We start from the raw sequence: 9731 nt of genomic DNA on the forward strand, positions 1-9731 counted from the left end.
TCAAGTTTGGGACTTATGAGATGAATGGCCACCAGGAATGAGGTAACTTTGTATAAAAATAAACAGTGAATAATTTTTCACAAGCAAGTAACTGTTTCTGTTATTCAGACAGGTCTTTAAAACTTGAGGAGGGAGATTTCTTGGCAGTCTCTGCTTAAATAGACAAGCATGAGCTTCTTCATCTCACAGACGCTTAAGTTGGTGAAGGCAGGAACATTAAAACCAGTTCCATTTTCCTTCCTTATCCACAGGCTAAGGATCACCCCCTTCTTTTAGGAGCTATTTCATTTAGACTAGATAGGAATCACCCCCCCCCTTTTCTAGGAGCTATTTCCCTCAGGCTTGAATGGGGATCCATCTTGATCCTTATTCCCTTATGCATTCCTTCCCAGTTCACTGTCAGTTTGAATCCCCTGTCACTCACAGTTCTCAGATCAGGTTACCGAATTAACCATGTACTGTCTGTCACACTGGCTGACCAATACCAAGTGTCAGAGATGGTGGTTTATATTATTGTTTTTGGGCGAACTGTTGCCTTGTGTCATGGGCATGGATGTGGATGGGCTGACAGAGCCTGCCAAAACCACAGCTGGCCCCTCTGAAGCAGCAAAGGAGGATAGCTTGCAAGTGCCTGTAACAGCAGTCTTCACACCTGGCCCAGATAAGAAGGAAGAACTGCAAGCTGAAAGTCCTCCTGACTCACCCCCACATGTGACTCGTTTAAGGGAATGACTGCGACAAAACTTAGCAAGCAGACAAAGAGAGGCCAGGCTACAAGGGAGCCGCTCAGCCAGCCCAGAGTTGTAACAGGAGCCTGGCTGATCGTGCAGCTAGCTAATTGGTAGCAGCATTTAACTCCACACTCTGGGCAGTACCCTTCATGGAAGCAACAAGTCAGCTTTGTGCTGCTAGCATCCACTCTGGCTTGGCTCTTATACCTAGACCTTTGGGCCCCCTGGCTTTGGACTTGGCTCTGTGTTCCTGGCTTCTGACCCCGGCTTGGCTTTGGACTACGCTTCTGGTTAGTGATTTGGACTTGGCTCTGTGTTTCTGGCTCCTGACCCTGGCTTGGCTTTTTAAAATTTGTACTGTCTTCTTGGCTCCTGACCTTAGCTTGTTCTGGACTCCCTTTGACTGGCACTCCAGCCCGTGAAACCTTGCTAGTGTGCTCCATTCTGGGTGGGCAATTTACATTAGCCCTTCATCTATGAGGGCCAGAGTGGTGTAGTGGTTAAGAGTGGTGGACTCTAATCTGGATAACTGGGTTTGAATTCCCATTCCTCCACATGGAACCTGCTGGGTGACCTTGGGCCAGAACTCTCTCAGCCCCACCTAACTCACAAGGTGCCTGTTGTGGAGAGAGGAAGGGAAGGAGATTGTAAGCCAATTTGAGACTCCTTAAGACAGAGAAAAGCAGGGTATAAAAACCAACTCTTCTTCTTCTTCTTCTTCTTCATCATCATCATCTGTGACCATCTGGGAGCTGGCACCTTCCCAGGATCCACTTGGCTCAACTTTTGCTGAGCATTGGGGTCTTGAGGAGAAAGCTGCCAGGTATTCCTGTGTGATGCTCCAAAGGATCTCTACTTGAAGAAGAAGAAAAGATTGGATTTATACCCCGCCCTTCACTACCCAAAGGAGTCTCAGAGCGGCTTACGAACTCCTTTCCCCTCCCCACAACAGACACCCTGTGAGGTAAGTGGGGCTGAGAGAGCTCTGACAGAAACTGCTCTTTTTCAAGGACAGCTGTGCCAGAGCTTGTGACTGACCCAAGGTCACATCAGCAGGTGCAAGTGGAGGAGTGGGGAATCAAACCCGGTTCTCCCAGATTAGAGTCCACGCACTTAACCACTCCACCAAACTGGCTACACCAAACTGGGAAATCAATCAGCTGCAACAGAATATGCGGACACAAAAGGGGATCACCTGTTGCTGGAATGCTCTGAAACAGGAGAGGAGAGTCCTCTTTGACTGTTATGAGGTACCACTCCACAATCTGCATGGTGTCTGGGGGGGGACAGCAGGATTTCACATTCTTAGTGGGCAAGACCCAGAATAAGAAGATAGGTGCATCATACTGTAAAAGCAGGCAGACCTCCTCTCTTTATTGAGAGGCAATATGGAGGAGAACACCCCCATTTTACAGCTCCCCAGGAGTTCATATGCCAGGCAGACCTGACTCATAAACAAGATGGATCCCAGACAGGCAGGCCTCATAATTATGCCTAGGCAGCGACCCTGGAAGGTGTGAGATATTGGACTTACCCAGCTGCAGCATCTCCCTCTGCACTGACATCTGCATATGCTAATCAATGGACTTGCCTCGCCCCCAGAGTGCCGGTAGAGATGTCCCCACCCCTAAGAATTGTAGCCATGGGATAGGGATAATGAATAACTGTAGCCACTCAGAGACCCCTTCAGGGGTTAGAGCGAGGTAGCAAGCCGAAGAAATAAATAAACACGATTCGACCTGGATCGCTAGTCCTATCAACCTCCCCTCCCCTTTTCCTACCCACGTTTCTTTCATAGTAATGGCTCCCATCTTTCCCACCTAACACAACAGGAGGGTCACCAAGCAGCATTGCTTCTTTTTGATTTGTTTAATTAGCAATCCATTACCCTTCTGAATCACTGGTGGAAGCGACCAGAGTCTCAGCCCAAACCTTACTTTACATCCAAAACTCTTCGAAGAACATCTCCTGTCCTTCTTTGGCCATTCTTGGGAACCCCATTCAGCATTCCCAAACTCATTGTTTTATCTTTAGGTAATCTCATCAATTCTGTTTTCAAGAGGCAGGCAAATTAGCATGCCCTCCTGTGACGGAATTGAAAATCTGGGACCAGCAGAATGTTGAGATAGATCCCTGCTGAGTCACATGACATAGAGGGGAGGGGGCCTTTTGGCTGGAGCACTCCCTTAGTGACAGAAAACTGACCTAACGGACAGTTGGGAGAAGAGTTGGTAGTGGGTGAGAGGAGTTAACAGGAGTTCGCTAACCGAGCTTTGAGAGAACGCCTGTTAACAGTTGATGTAAAGCACTGTGGCTGAAGAGCACTCTGCACTGATGCCTCTGATATGCCGAGGAGGGTAAAAGTATAAGACCTGAGTGGTCACAGACACCAGAGACACTGCTCCACAGGGACTTATGAAGTGGCTGAGTAAAGGCTAGAGTGACTGGAGAGAGGAGTCTGGAAGGCTGGTTAGGGGACCAGTTAGACTCAAAGGGGCCAGACAAATAAAGCCAAAAGTTAACCACTGAAGGAGTGACTGGAGAGTGGGATCTGAGGTGTGTTGTGAACTAAGGAACATCTAGGTACTGAACTAAGAGTGAAAAGCAGACAACCTAAGCCAAGGCAAAGTGATTTCTTTATTCAACAAAGTATCAGAACATCCTGTGTAAATATATCCCATCCCCCTGTTGAGTTTTCTGTGCAACAATAAAGTAACTGTGCCTGTTGAATGTTACAAGTATTGATGCCTGACTTTCTAGGGAGCTATATACTGTGCAGTAGTCCTCAAAGAAGACCGCCTGAAACAAACCCCGAAGAGAATATTATACATTGGGGGTGTAGAGGACTGGTCAGGAAAAATAAAATCAGCTCTGACTAGATCCTGACATGCAAACCCTCACATAACTGACTGTATAAAGGGGGTTCATGTCATACCTCCAGTCCCACTTTTGCTATAACTAGGTAGCCACAGCTCCATTGCTGTGTATCTTTCCTGGATCCAAACTGTACACCTAAGATGCTGGACGTCTTGCTCTCCTGAACCTTACCTATCCTGGACAGGTAGCTACCACTCCAACAATCCCTTCCCTCACATTTCCCACTAATCCCTTTATTTCTTAATTGGTCTTGTATGCGTGTTGCCTCTTGTGTGCTTTTTGTATGTTAGCCTTCTTATTTTCTATCAAATAGAATCAATCTCTATTTTACCTTGGACTGGTTATTTGAGAGTTCTGAAAGGGAAAGATCCCCATAAAACATAGGTGGAGAGATCTCACTAGATTACCCCTTCATGCAAAGCCTTTGTCTTCTTCGTTAATTCCCCCAACTAAAATAGGAGACAGCCCCCTTTTGGGGTAACAGTACGAGGGGGCTAAGAGCACATTGTCTCAGACTGTTTGAAAAGCTTTCTATCCAGCTTGTTTGCATTGTCAAATTCAAAATTTGGATGTCGACAAGATACATTATTTTTAATTAAATGATTTTTAAAATGAGCCTAATATCTCAAAATTCTGCTTTCAAACACTCTACTAGACATGCCCTTTATTTCAATATTAAAAGAACTGCTATTGACATGACAAGTATTGTATTTTACACAGCTACAAAAACATCGATAGTAATGTAGCCTACAGATCAAACTGCTGTGAGAACAAAGCTTCCTTTCCTCTCCTAGGCATTCAACATTGCTGAATTTCCATCAGGAGACAAAGACTCTGAAAAAGACATAAAGTAAATCAACTTGATGCACAGGCAGACAGTGTTTAGAAATTCTACTACTGCCATTTGTTCAACTTTCTAATCCATTTTTAGTACACAAAGTTCATCATCATCAAAACTTTTACAATACACCATATAATTTCACCACAAGCTCTTCTGATTGTTAGATAACAGTAAACTAAGGAACTGGCTCTGATAAGGAGTAAAACCAAGAAAGAATCAAAAGATAATTACAGTAAACCAGGAAAGAATCAAAAGATAATGATAGCAAATAGGCAATTCTGTGCTTTATTGTATTTTGAAAACTGAAGACATTTGTTGCTTTTGTAATAGTGAGTACATAGAGGTAAATCTTACGTTTCTGAAATTGCTTTAGGAATGAGCCATTGGTAGAGAGTTTTCATAAGGGATGGAGAATTAATTTTAAAAACAGAGTATCTGTTGAGAAATAAACTTCTCAGTTCAGAAATTTTATTAGTCAAGGACACCATCTTCCAAAGGTGTGTCCCCCGACAATTGAACAGAGTTCAGCTACAGAGTTGGAGGATCAAACCTTCGTTGTACTGGGATGAAAAATTAGGAAGAATTTAAGCTAGATATCTTGGGTGTTGTCCCTCCCCTGGTAACTTTGGGAAAGCACTGAAAACAAGAAACTGCAAACCAGACTTCAAGAGACAGAAGAGCTGGAACTGCGCCGGCATAGCAGGGTCTGTGGACTGGGCTAGAGGTGGAGCGCGCGGGAAACCTGTGCAGAGCACATCTCTGAAGTACAGAATTCAAGACAGGAGAAGGTTCATTCAACCATGATGAATGCAGATATGGATGCTGTTGAGGCTGAAAATAAGGTGGAATTGGAAGAGAAAACGCGGCTTATCAATCAGGTTTTGGAACGGCAACATACACTTGAAGATCTGTCTGCCAGAGTCGATGCCATTAAAGAAGAAAACCTGAAACTGAAATCAGAAAATCAAGTTCTTGGACAATATATAGAAAATCTGATGTCGGCCTCTAGTGTTTTTCAAACTACTGACACAAAAAGCAAACGGAAGTAAGGCATGGAGAACCAAATGTAACCTTGTATCGCTGCTGCTTTTTTGTTTTGTTTTGAATTGCATTGGCTACATGAGTTAATACCCTAGTGTGTAGCATCCTTGAATATTGAAAGATTTAATGGCAGTTCTAGTCAGTTAAGATTAGGGATGGGCATGAACCGGGGAAGTCGAAGGGGTTCCGTTTGAACGGCTTTCGTGGGGTGGTGCGTGCACCCAGAGGTGGGTGCCCGCAGGTGACTGGATGTGTGTGTTGAAGGGGTGGGAGTAATGCTCCAACCAACCTTCAGCATTGCCCCCACTCCTCAGCACACACATCCGGTCACCCCTGTGCATTCACTTCTGGGTGCACGTGCCGCTTACAAGGGCCGTTTGGATGGAACCCTTTCGATTTCTCCCGGTTCATGCTCATCCCCAGTAAAGATCATAATGAACAACTGGATTGTGTAAGTCTGTAGGGTTAGCGTTCGGCAATGTGCAAAGATAGAATATTTATTTTACAGTCTGAAGACGAGTGCTTTTGAAATTGAACTCTGCTTTTGTGTTAAGCCAACATGTTATATATACTGCCAACTACTTTAAACATCTCAGTTTTTGCTGTGGTAGTTAAAAAAAGAAAATAGAGACAGAAGAGCTCACCTAGGTTCTCCAAGTTCTAGAGAATTGTTGGAATAATGGTGGATTTTTTTCTCCTCTGGGAATTATCTAAAACAACTTTTGCATTGGGAAGTGAGTGGATTTTATTTTGTTTATCTTACTTTAATAATAATTAAGAGCCTTTGTATGGCATGGTAGTTCCAGTGATTCCAGAAGTCCAAGACCATATAGGAGAAGGTCACAGCTCAGCTCCTTCCCGTGCCCGTAGTAACCCATTCTGAAAGCCTGGGCATTGCTGGCAGGGTAATAAGTAATGGGAATCTTGAGCTCCTCCCATTTAAGTTCAGACCTCAGACATTATGACAACAGTGCAAGAAAGGTGTATTCTATAGCTGCCATGCTGCAAAGGTAACATCTAAAAGGCTCCCTTTATGTTTTCATGGTTCATCCTACTACTGGCTGGCGATTTGTTTTCATCCCTCAGTCCCTTCAAGGGTACAGTCATTCAGTTATTAATGCAATCCTCAGAACTACCTATGATATGACATTTCTACAAGCATTTAGCTAGCCATGATACCTTCTCCTGAGAATATACATTCCTGGATTCTTTAAGAAACGTGGTGCAGATTATGGCCTCATACGTCATCGGTCTCAGTATTGTCTTAGAGCAAACCTCACTGAAAGGAATACAATGTCCATCTACCAATGAAGTGCAAACAGTACATTAGAAATAGCAGAACACCTGGTTTACTTTGGATGCTTGTCCTACCTGACCAGTTTGTCAGAAAAGGACTCACATGGTAAGGCAATTTATAGTCATTGCTCACCAAGCAGAATTATGCACAAGAGAATTCATTTCCCTTACTGGCAGTCAGTAGTAATTCACCATACTAATTGCTCTTCAAACCACTATCATAAATATAATTACTTGGGCCCTAGCCTCACTGCTGTCCAATGTATATACTTATTTATTTAAACATTTTAACCTTGTTTTTCTCCCACACTGAGGGAGTCAAAGAGGCTAACATACAAAGTATACAAAAGCAAAGTTTAAACAGAGATATAAACAGGCTGTGAGGCAGATGATGGGGGGAATAAAGCCGTGCTGGGCTGATTAGGGTTGCCAGCCCCCCCCCGTGCCAGGCCCAGCCCCCACTGCTGATCAGCTAGCCAGCAGATGGACTTAATAGGAGAAAGGGGAAGGCCCTGGTGATGTGGCCAGTAATGTGGCAATGTTGCTTCCAGCATGCACAGGAAGTGATGTCATCACACCAGCAATGTTCGGGCAACACTCTGATATTTGGGCAATTTTTACCATGGCGTTTTTGCCCAAATACCAGAGCGTTACTGGAATGTCCTGTGTGTGCCAGAGGTGACATAGCCATATCACTGGCGACATTGCCTGGGCCTCCCACCCTCTCCTGGTATTTCTCCCCCATCCCATGCCAGTTGCCAGGATGGACCTGGCAACCCTAGGGCTGATGCTGGTTCTGGCAGGATGATTCGGTGATGGTTGCAGGTAGTGAGCCATAGGATAAGAATCAACAACCAATAGCTTTTTGGCTCATACAAAATGCTTGTGTCTTGGGGCAAGTGCAGAATTAAACTGCCTGCAAAAAAGGAGTGTAGCAAATGCTTAGCTCAGGTCACGTTCAGCTGGCTCATTATATCTCTAGTTCCCTCATCCCTTTGGCCATACCCAGACGTACATTACCTGCAAAAGGGGAAGGAACAGATGCACAGTCACAGGTCTTGTTCATCTGCCTGTTGCTTCCTTGTACCTTCCTCCCAGTATCCTCCCTTCTTTATAGCTCTGGCCGCACCCAGATTTAAATTACTTTCAAAAAGGGGAAGGGCAGACATACAGGTCTTGTTCAGATGTTTTAGATATTCCCGTTTAATCTCCTGCTGGGCTAAATAAGCCCCAAACAGGGTTGCCAGCTGGTGACTGGCACCTGCCAAGGGACTGGGTTGCATGGACATGGAAGGCACCAGTGCTCTAGTGTGATGTCACTACTGGGGTTAGCCCAGATGTGGCATAATCGCTTGAAAAGTTAAAGGATTCACCAGAAACCCTACGCTTTTACCATACAGTTTCTAATAAATTCTCGAGCACTGTATACCCTTTCCAGCTTTGCCCCAGAAGCGTCATCGTGAAGTCAGAGCAACAACAATTTTGGACACATTTCCCCCTCAGCTGCTCTACCAAGCGGCATCAAAAGTCAAAAGCACAGCACCGTGTTATAGGATGGAGTTTACTGTGGTTTTAAATGTTGTATTTTATTATATGTTTTATTTATTTATATTTATTATTTATATTTTTATCCCGCCCTCCCCGCTTTGCCGCATGTGAGCCGCCCTGAGCCTCTGGGAGGGCAGGATACAAATCAAATAAATAAATAAAAGACTTGGCAGACCTAGCCCCAAATAATTGATCCATATCAATTAGTTAGCAATTTAACAGGATCTGGAATATTAGGTTTTCTGTGCCAGCAGTTCAGAGCAACAGTCTGCAGGGGATCATTGTGTTTCAAAGGGCACAGACAGAAGGAGACCAGGCTTCCACTACAAATGTATTGGTCTTTTAAAAATATATATAATATACCTGTAATATAAATCTTCAATTAACATACATAATTGAAAGAATGTGGCTAGATAAATACAAATTATTGCACAGTACAAAGTAGAAGAAGACTGACCAAGAACGACTGACCAATAAAAGCATTCCAAACCATTTCACTTAAGTTCAAATGTATCTCAGGATTTCTTTCCTTACATTTTCATTAGGTTTAATTTTGTTCCAATAGAAAATACATGGTTGCCAGGTTTTTACACATTTATGTTGAATATTCTTCTGCCCATCCTATAGGGTTTTTTTTAAAAAATCACACATTTTATTCATTAGTAAGGTGAACCATGCTTTGTGCATCCAAACCTTGAGTTCAGGAAGCTTCAGTTTTTCCCAGTACTGTGCCAGAGTTAATCGGGTTGCAACCAGTACATTTTCTTACCTATTACTTCCTTCCTGATAGATTCAGGTGGGTAGTCATATTGGCCTGCAGCAGCAGAACAAAGTTTGAGTAGTGTGCCACTGCACATGAAAGCTTATACCTTGAATAAAACTTTGTTGGTCTTAAAGGTGCCACTGGACTTGAACCTTGTTCTGTTTCTGGCATGGAGTAGTGAAATCAGAAAAACCATGTTGGATCAAGCCAATGGCCCATCCAGTCCAACACTCTGCGTCACACAGTAGCCAAAACCCAGGTGCCACCAGCAGGGCCAGAACTCCAGAAGCCCTCCCACTATTGTCCCCCAAGCAATCAAGAAAATAGTGCATCACTGCCCCAGACATAATGTTCCATCTATACCTTGTGGCTAATAGCCACTGATGGACCTCTGCTCCATACATTTATACGTTTATCCAATCCCCTCTTCAACCTGTTTATGCTTGTAGCTGCCACCACTTCCTGTGGCAGTGAATTTCACATGTTAATACGTGAAGAAATACTTCCTTTTATCTGTTCTAAACCTACTGCTCATTAATTTTATTGAGTGCCCGTGAGTTCTTGTATTGTGAGAAAGGGAGAACAGTACTTCTCTTTCTACCTTCTTTATCCCATGCATAATTTTGTAAACCTC

General features: G+C 43.8%; 1 pseudogene; it reads left to right on the forward strand.

Annotated features, from left to right (window-relative positions):
* The first annotated feature begins 5196 nt into the window (after window positions 1-5196).
* Window positions 5197-5690, forward strand: LOC107113598 (annotated as a pseudogene).
* Window positions 5691-9731: the final 4041 nt, after the last annotated feature.

This window comes from Gekko japonicus, unplaced genomic scaffold, assembly GCF_001447785.1.
Source record: "Gekko japonicus isolate JY-2015 unplaced genomic scaffold, Gekko_japonicus_V1.1 scaffold3425, whole genome shotgun sequence".
NCBI classification, from domain to species: domain Eukaryota; kingdom Metazoa; phylum Chordata; class Lepidosauria; order Squamata; family Gekkonidae; genus Gekko; species Gekko japonicus.